The following is a 13487-nucleotide window of genomic DNA, read 5'->3' on the forward strand; positions in this document are numbered from 1 at the left end:
AGGATCACTTAACAATCTTCGCAGGGCTTGCGGATCCGTGTCAAGCGATGATCTCTAATAAGGGAACCATCCTCCCTTTATATAGGATTTTCCATCACAGTCAGTCATGAATGCAAGGCACAATTTTTACTCCCCCATGGTTCACATGCAACAATGATAGTACATAACTTAATCGCCTTACAGTAGAGGCAAAGATCAGCCGCCCAAAAACAATGCGTACGACTAGATAGCCTTATTTTTTAGCCTTAGTTCAACATTTACAGAGAGCAGAGTATGATTAAATTACCACATTTTGTCTGCGAGACAGAGGCGCCCACAGTGCTGCTTAGCACCTAATTTCTTACATGTCAGCAGAACAAATATTAACCCTTTAAAATCTCAAAAGGAAGAAAATTTATATGGTCCAGGTTAGAGCAAATGTAATGGATTTATGGCTTCCTTTTTTTTTATATGGCTCAAGCTCATGCAGACATCAGGATAAAAATTGTGAAAATGGTTGAGATAAAAAAAACCTTGTAATCAAATACACAGCTAGGATTTATATGGGTCTGATTTTGTAAATCGGCCTATGTATATTAGTTTTGTCCGAGCTTTAATCTATTTTAGGCATCGATAGTTATTTTGGGATGCACAATTTTTTTAGTTCAAGGATAAATAATGGAGGACAGGTTTTGGAATTTTCCAGAACACTTAGATATATCAGTTGGGACAGCTGAGATGTTATCAGTCATTAAAGGGTGATACCATATACTCTCAGCAAACACACAAAGATTTCTACTAGTTCCTACTATTGTCTTGGTAAAGATTTATGAAGTTAGGAAGCTGAAGGTCAAACTATCATAAAAGCGATCTGATTGACATTTTAAGGAACTAACAGGGAGATAGCGGGAAGTGGTATCAGGAAGGTGGACGCACACTACTTCGCAAAAATGATATGCTGACCGTCCCTTGGTAAGGCAATTAGAACACAGGATGCTTCCGATTACTACGAGGATCCCCTTCCAAATCCATTTTGATTTAGCTCCCTCCCTCTCTCCTTACCTCTCCCTCACTTTTGATGGCTTGCATTGCCCTTAACAAGCTTTGTATGTAGCTTATTCAATCGGACAGCATGGTGACTTCCTAATTAATAGATGGAAAAAAATACAACGGGGTGATTTGGTGATTGGAAAAACTATTGTGTTGTGTGTAAGAGCACTTCAAAAATTACAAAGAAGATAAATTAATCTGAGAAGACAGTGTCTACTAGGGATTATAGCAGCAATTCTTGGTGGGCTAATGCACAGAACAGAAGTCTGAAGACAGAAGGACAACGCCAGTCAAAACAAACAGAACAGAACAAGAGACAAGTGCTTTGTCAGTCAGAAACCAAGAGTTGGTGTCTTGAAGTGGATTGATTGAAAATCTCTGTTTTTTTTAAATGTTATCTCTTTTATACTTGTTTTGATAAACTTAATTTATGTCTGCAAAACATGTGAAACAAATTTGTCCCTGGAATGGATCTGGTAACTAAATAAATCTTTAGATTGGCCCTTTCAACTCAGTGTATAATTGTAATTGAATTAAGTTTCACAATTAAAATTAGGGCAAAACCCAAAATCTTGCACATCTCTATCTGCCCTTGAAGTGGTGGTAAGCTCTGATGAAATGTTGTCAACACCAGGTTGCTGTTATGGGGAAGAGGGATATAATTCCCACTGTGGCAATTGGTAAAATTTGAATTGAATAAAGAAGAATCTGAAATTAAAAGACGGCCTAATGATGACCATGTAATCCCTGTTGATTATTATAAAAATCCATCTGGTTCATGAATGTCTTTTAGTGAAGGAAATTTGCTCTCCTTACCTGGTGCATCCTGCATGGGACTCCAGATTCCCAGCAATGTGGTTCGCTATTAACCGCCCTCTGAATTGGTCTAACAGGCCACACATTGTGCCAAACTGCTACAAACTCTAAACAAAAGGCTACCTAGTATTAAAGTAAGCACTGTAACAACAGTAGCAAGTTTATCCCTAAAAGATCCTTCATACCAAATCTGGTGGTTAGTGCCAAAATTCAGACAGCTAACTCACAAACCAGTGAAGCAACAACCAGGCACAGTCACACTCACCTTACTGGCAATATTCAAGATATCACTACCACCATCCCTGGGTGTGTCCTATGTCCTCTCCCACCAGTAGGATGGAGCCACCAGACATTGTGGTACAGTGGTATACAGTCAGGAAGGAGTTGCTATGGGAGTTCTCAATATTGTTCCTGGACCCCATGAGATCTCATGCTATCAGGGCAAACATGGACAAGGAAACTAACTGCCCTCCTCCTCCTCCCCCACAACCACGTCCCCACCTCCCCCCCAACTGATGAATAGTATTCCTGCTTGTTGAATGCCATTTTCAGGAAGTACTAAGGGTGGAGAGGGCACAGAATGTACTCTGAGTGGGAGATTTCAATGTCTACCACCAAGCGTGGCTTGGTAGTACCTTTACAGACCAAGCTAGCCAAATCCTAAGTGACAAAGCTGCTAATATGGGTCTGCAGCAGGAGTGAGGGAAAATTCACTTGCCCTTGAAACGCCAATCTACCTGATACAAGCCTGTGTCTCCATAACTACCGCAGCGGTAGGAGTGACTACCTCAAAGTCCTTGTGGAGAAGTCTAACTTCACATTGAGGATACATTGTGTGGTGTGGTACTAGTACCATGCTAAACAGGATAGATTTGTACAGATCTACCAACTCAAAATCAACCATCACTGAGGTATGTGAATCATCAGCAGCAACAGAATAGTATTCTACTGTAATTTATAATCTCATGGCCTGGTATATCTAGCATCCTGCCAGAGAAAACAAGTCTGGAGATCAACACTGGTTCAATGAACAATTCAGGTGGAGATGCCAGGAGCAGCACCAGGCATTTATAACAACAAGCTGTCAGTCTGGTGAAGCTGCAACATGGAATTACTTGCACACTGAACAAACATAGAACATAGAACATTACAGCACAGTACAGGCCCTTCGGCCCTCGTTGTTGTGCCAAACAGCAGAAGTAGAATGCAACAGACAAGACAAGATCCTAAAACTATTGAATCAGAACTAAGCTTTGCAGTCTTGCTTCATCAATGGTTTTCCCTCTATCACAAGAACAGAACTGGGGGTGTTCGCTTTTGATTGCACAATGTTCAGCAACTTTTATGACTCTCAGTTGTTGAAACTGTCCATGTCCATGTGCAGCAAAATGTAGGCAACATCCAAGCTTGGCCTGATAAGTGGCAAGTTACATTTACGCCACATCAATGCCAGGCAATAATCATTTCCAACAAAAGAGAATCTAACTATCATTCCTTGGTGTTTAATGGCATTAACATCACTGAATCCCCCATCATCAACAATCTGAGGATTACCATTTACCAGAAACTGAACTGCACTGGCTATATAAATACTATCGCTAGGTTAGCTGGTCAGAAACTACAAACTCTGACTCCCCAAAGCCATCAAAACCATCTACATGGCACAAATCAGACGTGTGATTGGATACTCCCCACTTGCCTGAATGGGTGAAGCTCAAAAAACACTCAAGAAGCTTGACGTCACCCAGGACAAAGCAGCCCACTTGTATGGCACCACATCCATCACCTTCAACTCGCTCTTCTTTCACCTCCAATACAGTGTGGACTACCTACCAGATGTGGCTCACTATGGCTTCATCAATGGTGTCTTCCAAAGCCACAAGTTTCCCTCACCATCCTGAACTGGAAATATGTCACAATTCCTTCAGTGTTGCTGGGTCAAAACCCTGGAAGTCCCTCAGTAACAGCATTGTGTGTCGACCTATAACACATGGACTGCGGCAGTTCAAGTAGGCAGCTCAGTACCACATTCTCAAAGGCATTTAGAGACTGGCTATAAATGTTCGCCCAGTCAGCGATGTCCATATTATGGCATGTGAAAAAGAAACATTTGACAGAATCTGGCTTAGCTTCAACGGGTCTCGCCTACTGGCTGGGAAACTGTCACACATTTATTCTTCTTAACTCCTACTTCCTTGTTCTGTTTCAATTCCTCCCATGACTTTTTTTAACACTCTGTTCTCACGCAACTATCTGTTACATGGATGGTGATTGTGTTGTGATGTGTACAGATTTTAAGCATGAAATGCTGAAAGACAGCCAGCAGTGCCAGGAAGATATCAACCCCTTCTCTTCCCAACCCCTTCCATTGTCAGAATCATAGAATCCCTACAGTGCGGAAACAGGCCATTCGGCCCAACAAGCCAATACCGCCCTTCCGAAGAGCATCCCATCCCAACTCATTCCCCGAACCCTGCATTTCCCCACGTCTGACCCACTTAACTTGAACATCCCTGGACACTATGGGCAATTTAGCATGGACAATCCACCTACCCTGCACATCTTTGGACTGTGGGAGGAAACCAGAGCAAACCCACGCAGACACGGGGAGAATGTGCAAACTTCACACAGACGGTCACCCGAGGGTAGAATTGAACCTAGGTCCCTGGCGCCGTGAGGCAGCACTGTTAACCACTAAGCCACTGCACTGCAGAATCATAGGATCACAGAGAACCCAGGCCAGGGCATGTTTTGTGGGTTGGGGATTGTGTGCAGAACCTCAATCAGATACTGATTGCCAGGAAATGAGTTATTTGCTGAGAATTCCCAGTTTCCGACCTGGTCTTGTAGCCACAGTATTTGTGGTAGAGAATGCAGTGGTGGTGATGTATTAAGTATGTTTTCTTGCTGGGGGTCATCATTGTCTGGCACTTTTGTGCAGCTCATGTTGCTACTTAGCAGTCAAGCCTGAAATCAAGGTCTTGCTGCCTATAAAAACAAATTGCTTCAGGGGTGGTAACCGTGCTACTGAAACAGTGGGTAATCATCAAAGAACATTCATTTTCTGGTCTTCTGTTGGTGATAAGTCATTGCTGAAGCACCTGAAGAAGCTTTTGGTCTCAGCCTCAGCATTGTGGAGCTCCTGTACGAATGGTGGTACTGAAATGACTTGTTTCCAACAACCATAACCATCTTCCTTCTTGCCAGGTATGATTAATCAGTGGGAAGTCTTCCTCTGGTTACTAATTCTGATCCTTGATTTGGTCATCAAGTGGAGCTTGTGGGAAGAAAGGGTCAGAATCAAAAAGGACAGGGTTACAACTTTCAGGTACCATGCCCTTTCCTGCCATCCGTGTCTCTGATTGTCCTGAGATTGGCCCCCAACTCGGCATGTCACCATGGCTTCCCAGTTTGGAAACCAGCCACAAGTCTCACCCAGCAGGGAGACAGGTAATCACGGAGTTGGCTGGTTGAGTCCCTTAAGTGGCTATCAATTGACTACCAAAGGGTCTTAGTTTTAATAACCTTATTTTGCCAATAACTAGTCTACATATAAGGACCCAAGAAAAAGTTAAAATCATACAGTGGCCTTAATTGTAAAAAAACGTCCATGATTCCAGTTGAACTTACACTGTTAGCTAAATGCTACCACTATGATATCTTCTGCTCTACATTCTCTTACAGTCATTTTGTGTCCCACAGGATGAGGGACCCGGGTTCGATTCCAGCCTTGGGCAACTGCCTATGTGGAGTTTGTATATTGTCACTGTGTCTGCTTGGGTTTATTCCAGGTGCTCTGGTTTCCTCCCACAGTCCAAAGATGTGTAGATTAGGTGGACTGGCTGAGTGGTGTCCAGGGATATGCAGGTTAGATGGGTTAGCCATGGTAAAAACCCTATGTGGGGTTACAGGGATGGGGTGGGGTGAAGGAGTTGGGTCTGGATAGGTCAAATGTTGGGGCAAATGCAATGGGCCAAATGGCCTCTTTCTGCACTGTGGGAATTCTGTGAATCTATGACTGTGCAATATAATTCTTCAGCATTAAGATCTGGTGCTGATCCAAGCTGTTCCATGATGTCAGTATGGTTGAAAATTACACTAGAACATTAATTCTGCCCTTCCTTCCCATTATTATGAGCTCAAAATACTCTTCATCTCTGTCATTATCATTCGCAAATAAAAAGTTAGTGGCAAATCTATCTCACATTTAGATTATTGTTGCTATTTTAATTATTAGGTAAACTTAGTCAAAAGTCTAAACACCTAATATCATTAGGATACAAATCTTGGCTAAAGAAGTGCCAATAGGCTTTACTACAAATGATATACTACATAACATGGTAATTTTATATTCATCATGTAATGTTTGTGTTTTTTATTTACTTTACCTATTAAGAAATTAAAACTACCAAGAAATGTTGGCATTTGTCCTGATATTCATACTATTGAGTACAATTTTTCCAAGAATCCTTCTAAGTTCGGTGAGCATGTCATACATCGCCCCACTGCTGAGATGACTAACTGGGTTGTCCACCAATCAGCTCATTAAGAATTGACCAGTGAATGAAGTGTTTTGCCCCTCCTACAGGCTTAAACACTGACATCCCAGACCTCCAGAAGCTCCCAGCCAATCAGAAGCTAGCTGCTTCTAGTTACTCAAGTCTGCTGGTTGAGGTCAACTCCTCAGGGGATTTACTGCTGAAAAGGTAATCCTTCTGCTCATCAAGTGGAGCTTGCAGGAAGGGAGGTTCAGAGTCAAGGGCAGGGGTTTGACTTTCAGGTAGCACCCCCTTTCCTGCCATCCACATCACTGATTGCCCTGAGATTAGCCCCTAACTCAACAGACAGGTCATCATGGTTTCCCAGTTTGAAAACTAGCCATATTTCTCATCCATTAGGGAGCCAGGTCATCAAGGTGGTGGTGAATTGAGGCCCTCAAGTGACTATTGATTGACTACTCAAGGGCCGTAATTGCTGGCAAATCAAAAAATGTTTCACTGGACCTTGTTGCCCAGCGCTTCATTGTAGATGTGGCAAGAAGGGGCAAGTTTCACTCCAGACCAAACTCACTTAGTTATTTCCCCTTTTCACCAGCTCTTTCACCAACTCCAGAGAGAGGAAAATTTCACTCGATTGAAGTTTTAAAAAGAGGTTTCATCACAGAGCTGTCAGATATTCTTAAGGAAATGAGTCACGTCAAACTATTGACTGAATTCTGGTAAAGAAGTGTGACAAATAAATCATGTCCTACCACAGAATTAAAACATTTACCCTAATGTTTTTGACTGACTTTGAGTGAACACCAAAAACGGGTTGTTCCTTGAACAAAACTATTCCAAGAGATTGAGATAATGGGAACTGCAGATGCTGGAGAATTCCAAGATAATAAAATGTGAGGCTGGATGAACACAGCAGGCCAAGCAGCATCTCTCTTCGGCCTTGAAACTGCTCGACCATGTCCTGAAGCAAACCAGGTACCACAGCCACATCACCTTCCTCAGCACCTGCCTATGGAACCAGATCATCCCCAAGGGACTACAGTCCACATTTCAGCCTTACCTCCCACTGACTGAGGACGAACGGTCGGTCCTTAGCAAGGGGCTCACCTTTGTCCCCCTACAACCACACATCAACGAATACCAGTCACGGTTGGACATAGAGCAGTTTTTCCGCCGTCTTCGCCTCCCTGGACTGACCTATCCCCTCCCTACCTCCCCACCTATACTCTCTCCACCTATCTTCTTTACTCTCCATCTTCGGTCCGCCTCCCCCTCTCTCCCTATTTATTCCAGTCCCCTCTCCCCATCCCCCTCTCCGATGAAGGGTCTAGGCCCGAAACGTCAGCTTTTGTGCTCCTGAGATGCTGCTTGGCCTGCTGTGTTCATCCAGCCTCATATTTTATTATTCTAAGAGATAGTTTGATCTAGATTGGTTTTGCAAAATAGGCAGTTCTGCTTACCTGCTTTTAGTTCTTTTTTTAACACTTTTAAAATTTAATCCATCACTTCTACGTCCTTTCTATTTTCTATTCTCCAGCATCTCCACATTGTCATTTCTGTCCTTTAAAATCTTCTGTCATATTCTCCTCTCTACCTGTGAGTAATTTTAATTCCCTTGTCCTGTCCAGTTTTCTCCTTAAACTCTTACAGATTATAAACGAGAAACCAAAAATGTTTGAATGCCTGTATTGTCCAACAATAACGTAACAACAATAACTTAAAAAGAGAATAAGGAATAATATTATTCAGAAAGCATGTTTCTTTTTTCATAAGATCATAAAAGGCACCGCAGAAGGTCATTTTTTTTTCCCTGATGCCTCACTAAGAAACAATCAGTTATCCCCGAAAATGTTGTGTGGTTTCAGAAGAAATGAGACAAAGGCAGGAACTCTCACCTCAGCTGTTAAATTGCATAACACTTTCAAAACATTCGCTCCAGAATTTCCTGCTACCAAGAGTACTAGGTTCCAATTCTATTGTGGACCACAACCACAATGGTTTTTTCTCTCATGCAGACAGGAAATATGTTACAGGCCTATTGAATATTGCTCCTTTTGATGCTGTATCCTTTTTGTGTTTTCTCTGTTTGTTCTTAATGTGTTTCCCTGATCTTTTGTCAGTAAAAAAAATGAACAATAACATATTTCCATCCAAAGGTTTCTTTCTCTATAACCTTTTCAGGATGTTCTCAGACATAACTGTACGTTTGCAGATCAATACTCAGAAAACCCCCCAGGGCTGCATGCACCGGCATTCAGATTCATTCAGCATTAAGACGAACATAAACTCCATCACATAGCAGCTGGAGGGAAATGAATTGCCGATCTACAAATTCAGCAATCTGAGATGATGTGAGAAATACTGTAATGAGCACAATAAAGTATAAAGCTGATACAGACTACTTTCTTTAACATAATCCCTATCTTGGCTTAATGGATGGGTACCCTATTACAGAGTGTCTCCTTCTTACGTATGGCCCCTAGTCCGAGATACCCCTCACATCTTCTCAACATCAACCCTGCTAAGTGCCCTCAGAATCTTGTATATTTCAACAAAATTACCCCTCATTCTTCTAAACTCAAATGGATAAAGGCCTAATCTGTTTAGCCATTTTTTGATAAGTCAATACTTTCATCCCAGGAATCAGCCTAGTGAATCATTTTTGAACTGCCTGCAACGCCAGTATACCCTTTCTTAAATGCAGAGACCAAAACTGTACACTGTGCTCCAAATACGGCCTCTCTAACACCCTGTACAGTTGTAACAAGACTTCACCATCTTTAAACTCTCTAGCATTATAGGCCAAAATTCCATTTGGTTTCTTATTTACTTGCTACATCTGCATGTATTTTTGTGTTTCAAGCATAGGAACATCCACATCCCTCTGTGCTGTACTTTTGTTAGTGTCTCTGTACATTTAAATAATAGTCTGCCTTTTGAATCTTCCTACCACTACATAAAAGTACATAACTTCACACTTTCTACATTAAACTTCATCTCTGCTAAATTTTATATGCACTCAATTACTTTTACTATATCCTCTTACAGATTTCATCATTATCATCACAAAATGCTCGCCCAACTAATTGTGTGGCATCAGCAAATTTGGATACATCACACACTGCCCCTCCTCCGAGCCACTAATATGGGTTGTAATAACTGAGACTCTAGGACTAATCCTTATGGCTACCCACTGGTTTTGTCTTTCCAACCAGAAAAGACCAATTAATCCCAACATTGTTTTCTTCAATGTGTTAGCCAATCTTCAATCTATGATAATACATTACCAAAACATTGTGAGCTTCTATCTTCTGTAACAACCATTTATCATATGCTGTCTGGAATCCAAATACACCAGATCTACCAGTTCCCCTTTATCAAATCTGCTTGTTGTATCCTCAATGAACTCTAGCAAATTTGTCAAACATGATCAAATACAGAAATTGCTGGAAAAGCTCAGTAGGTCTGGCATCATCTGTGAAGTAAATGTCAGAGTTAACATTTCAGGTCTGGTGACCCTTCCTCAGATTGTGTTAAGCTTTCTAAATGCCCTGCAATTTCTTCTTAATAATGGAATTTAGCATTTTCTCGACCATATATGTTAGGTTAATTGACCTATTGATTCCTCTTTTCAGAGTCCCTCCCTTCTTCAACAGGAGTGTCACATTCGTGTTTTTCCGATCAACTGTAACTTTCCTGGAATGCAGTGAGTTCTGAAATATTCTGACCTATGCCTCCACTATCTCTGTAGTTACTTCCTTTTAACGCCCTGGATGCAGGCCATCAGGTCCTAGTGACTTGTCTGACTTCAGCCCCATGATTATGAAAATATTTTATCCCTTATGATTGAGACCATGATAATATTTTCCCTCATATTATACCTTGCTTGTCTATTAACTTTGGGATGTTTAAAGTGTCCTCCACTGTGAAAACCAGTGCAAAATTTTGGTTTAAATTATCTGCCATTTCCCTGTTCCCTATTATCAAATTCCCAGTCATGTCCTTTAAGAGTCCCACACGTACATTTGTTACTCTTTCTTTTTATATACCCATAGAAACTTTTGCTGATTGTTTTTATATTTCTTACCAATTTACTCTCATATTCAATTTTCTCCCTGTATATTAGAATTTTAGTTATCTTCTGCTGGTTCCTAAAATGCTTCCAATCCTCTGGCCTACCACAAGTCTTCGGCTTTGCACGCCTTATTTTTTGATTGGATAGACTCCTTTACTAACTATTGGTTATGTTAAGATTGAGCTTTCTGCTCATTAACCAGAATCAATCTTTGCTGCAGTTATGAAATACTTGCTTCAATATCTGTCACTGCTCAATTACAGACTTTCTTCTTAATCTATTTTCCCAGCTCCCTGTGAGTATGTTAACAGGTGAATAATTGTTACATCTTTGATAGAAAGGAATCTTGCACCAATTTACATTACACAAACTGACCCTAAAATAATTGTTACAAAAGTGTTCATAGTTAAATAAAATTAAAGTGCTGGAAGTACTCAAGGTTTGGCAGCACCTATCGGGAGAGAGAAAAAGTTAACATTCAGTATCAAACATGACTCTTCTGTTTGGTGAGATTGCAAAACCAAACATGGAATCAGTGCTAACTGTCACCACTGGGCATGAGCAGAGTAGCTGAATGATTCAAATGAAACTGCTGGATTTCTCTCTCCATTCCTATTAAACTCTAATTTTAACATCACTGGTTTTGCTGTACAATGAGGCTCCCAACAGACTCAGGATTCTCAATTCAAACTCGTGACCTCACAGTCACACTAGCATTTTCAAGTACTGGTAGAAAGTCCAACAGAAAGAGTATGGGAATCATTCAGCCAGAGGGAATGTATTTAAGTGTCATACGGTGCATGTGTCATATGGGAGCTGTGAGTATAACACACAAAGAGGACCGCATTGTTGGCTGAAGGGCCAACAGTTATGTAGGGCCTTGGCCTAAAAGCCTGAGGAGCTTAATGACACAGATCCTGTTTTTAGAAAAAGGCAATGTTTGGGAATCATGCTTTGGTTCAAATTGTTGCGTGTTGGAGATAACAACCAGGTGGAGGAGTTTATACAGCGTTTGCAAGAATCAGAGGATTGCTTTGCAGTTTTGTGGTCCGCAGTTCTATCATTTTATTGCTCTGAGGCTAAGTGTCAAATTGGTCCCTGTAAAGGCCCAATGGTGGTCTATGCTTCCATGATTACTTGGAATATCAAATTCAAGAGGACTGTCTCCCTGGCCCCAAAAACCTTGGTCGCAAACAAGCATCATATAAACCCTCATTGATTTCATTTGGGACCATTAAACCTTCCTTCTGCTGGATTAGCTTCAGGACAATTGTACATCCAAGCTTCCAGTAAGTCTGCTCTACCACCTCCACCTGCTATTACAATCACTAAATCCCCCAATATCAATATTCTGAGGGTTGTCAAAAACTGAACTGGACTAGTTAGATAAACACAGTGACTACAAGAGCAGGTAGGAATTCCTACTAGGAATTGTGCAGCGAGAGATTTGCCTCATGATTCCCGAAAGCCTGTCCACCATATACAAAGTACAAGTCAGGCGTGTGGTGGAACGCTCCTCACTTGCCTAGGTAGATGCAGCTCCAACAAAACTCAAGAAACTTGTCACCATCCAGGACCATTCAGCTTCTTTCTTTGGCACCGCATTTACTCCACTGACACTCAGCAGCAGCAGTGTTTAATATCCAGAAGATATATGACAGAAATTCTCCAAGGATCGTTAGACAGCATCTTTCAAAGTTACGCTACTTCCACCCTGACTTGGAAGTGCGTTGCTATTGCTTCAGTATAACTGGGTCAAAGTCCTGGATCTTCCTCCTGAATATCATTATGTGTCTGCCTAGTGATAGCACATGGTTGGAGGAGTTCAAAAAGGCAGCTTACCAACACTTTGGAGCAGCATAAATGACGTAGCTGCAATAAATCCTTATCAAGTCTTAGCTACCTGAGCATTCTATTGCAACAGAGTAGCGAATTTCCTCCTGCACATCTGCCATGGAAGGAACACTGAAGAAAAACTTATGCTAATGTCAACAGCATATTCTTCATACGCTGACACTACAGGGAAGTGTGGTATAAGGGGAAGAAAGTCAAAAGGAAACTCAACATCTCAAGGCTCAAGTGGATGTGTGAGGCAAAACTATTCAATTCTGGATTACAGTTGGATGGTCTCGAATTGTCGGCCACACAATGGGGAACAACCAGACAGCTTTCAGAGATCTAGAGCAGTCTCCCACCCCAAAACATTGGAGTCACTAACACTGTGCCCCAAACTCCTTTCTAAAACAAGAAATGCAATATAGTGGGGATCAATTTTCATTTGCATTCCACTAATAATGGTCTCACTAGCTGCAACAAAAGATTGAAATCATGAATGCATACAGCCTCAGAAAAGCATTTTGTGAAGCCAACTATTTCAGCCAATGGTCGATGCTCAAATGGTCAACAAATATACCTACCTGAGCAGTTTCCAATGACAGCAAAGCCATTATCACAATAGCTAAGGCGGTATGTCCTATGGCAAACCGAAAAAAGGGCAGCAAAGAATTAGTCTCTCTGCTAAAGTAAAGGTATACTGAGCAATTGTTCTTCCCACTCTCTTGTAGAGTTGAGTTGTGGAAAACTTACTATAGGTATGCAAGAAAGCTACACCACCTTTACTGGAGGAAGCATGGTAACGTCAGTAGACTGGTAATCCAGAATCCGAGACTAATGTTCTGGGAATGTGAGTTCAAATCCATTGTGGCATGATTTAAAATCCAAAATTAAAAGATAGGCTAATTGTTACCATTAGTGTTTAAAAACCCACAACTACTTTCATTCAAGCTGCAAGGGCTGCATTGACCAAGGGATAAATTTTAAAGTCACAGCGCAAAGATCTGCTGAATGGGAATGTGTATTTTGAATTTGGGCATCCATATAGTAAGTTAAAGAACAGGCAGGAAATTCACTTGGGCATTAATCTCATCAATAGGATGGTAAAATAATCCTCCATTGCATAAAGTTCTGTGTCAGGACTACAAGTTCACAAAATCCAATTCAAATGTTTTTACTCCTTGACTAGTCTTGCGTTCCCTTACACATAACAGACAAAAAGTTAATCTCATTGA

General features: G+C 41.3%; 1 protein-coding gene across 1 annotated transcript in view; it reads right to left on the bottom strand.

The window, feature by feature from the left end:
- The window catches only part of LOC125457199 (interleukin-6 receptor subunit beta-like), a 79094-nt gene that overhangs the window by 40825 nt on the left and 24782 nt on the right, over positions 1 to 13487 (bottom strand). The window lies entirely within an intron of this gene.

This window comes from Stegostoma tigrinum, chromosome 1, assembly GCF_030684315.1.
Source record: "Stegostoma tigrinum isolate sSteTig4 chromosome 1, sSteTig4.hap1, whole genome shotgun sequence".
Classification (NCBI taxonomy): domain Eukaryota; kingdom Metazoa; phylum Chordata; class Chondrichthyes; order Orectolobiformes; family Stegostomatidae; genus Stegostoma; species Stegostoma tigrinum.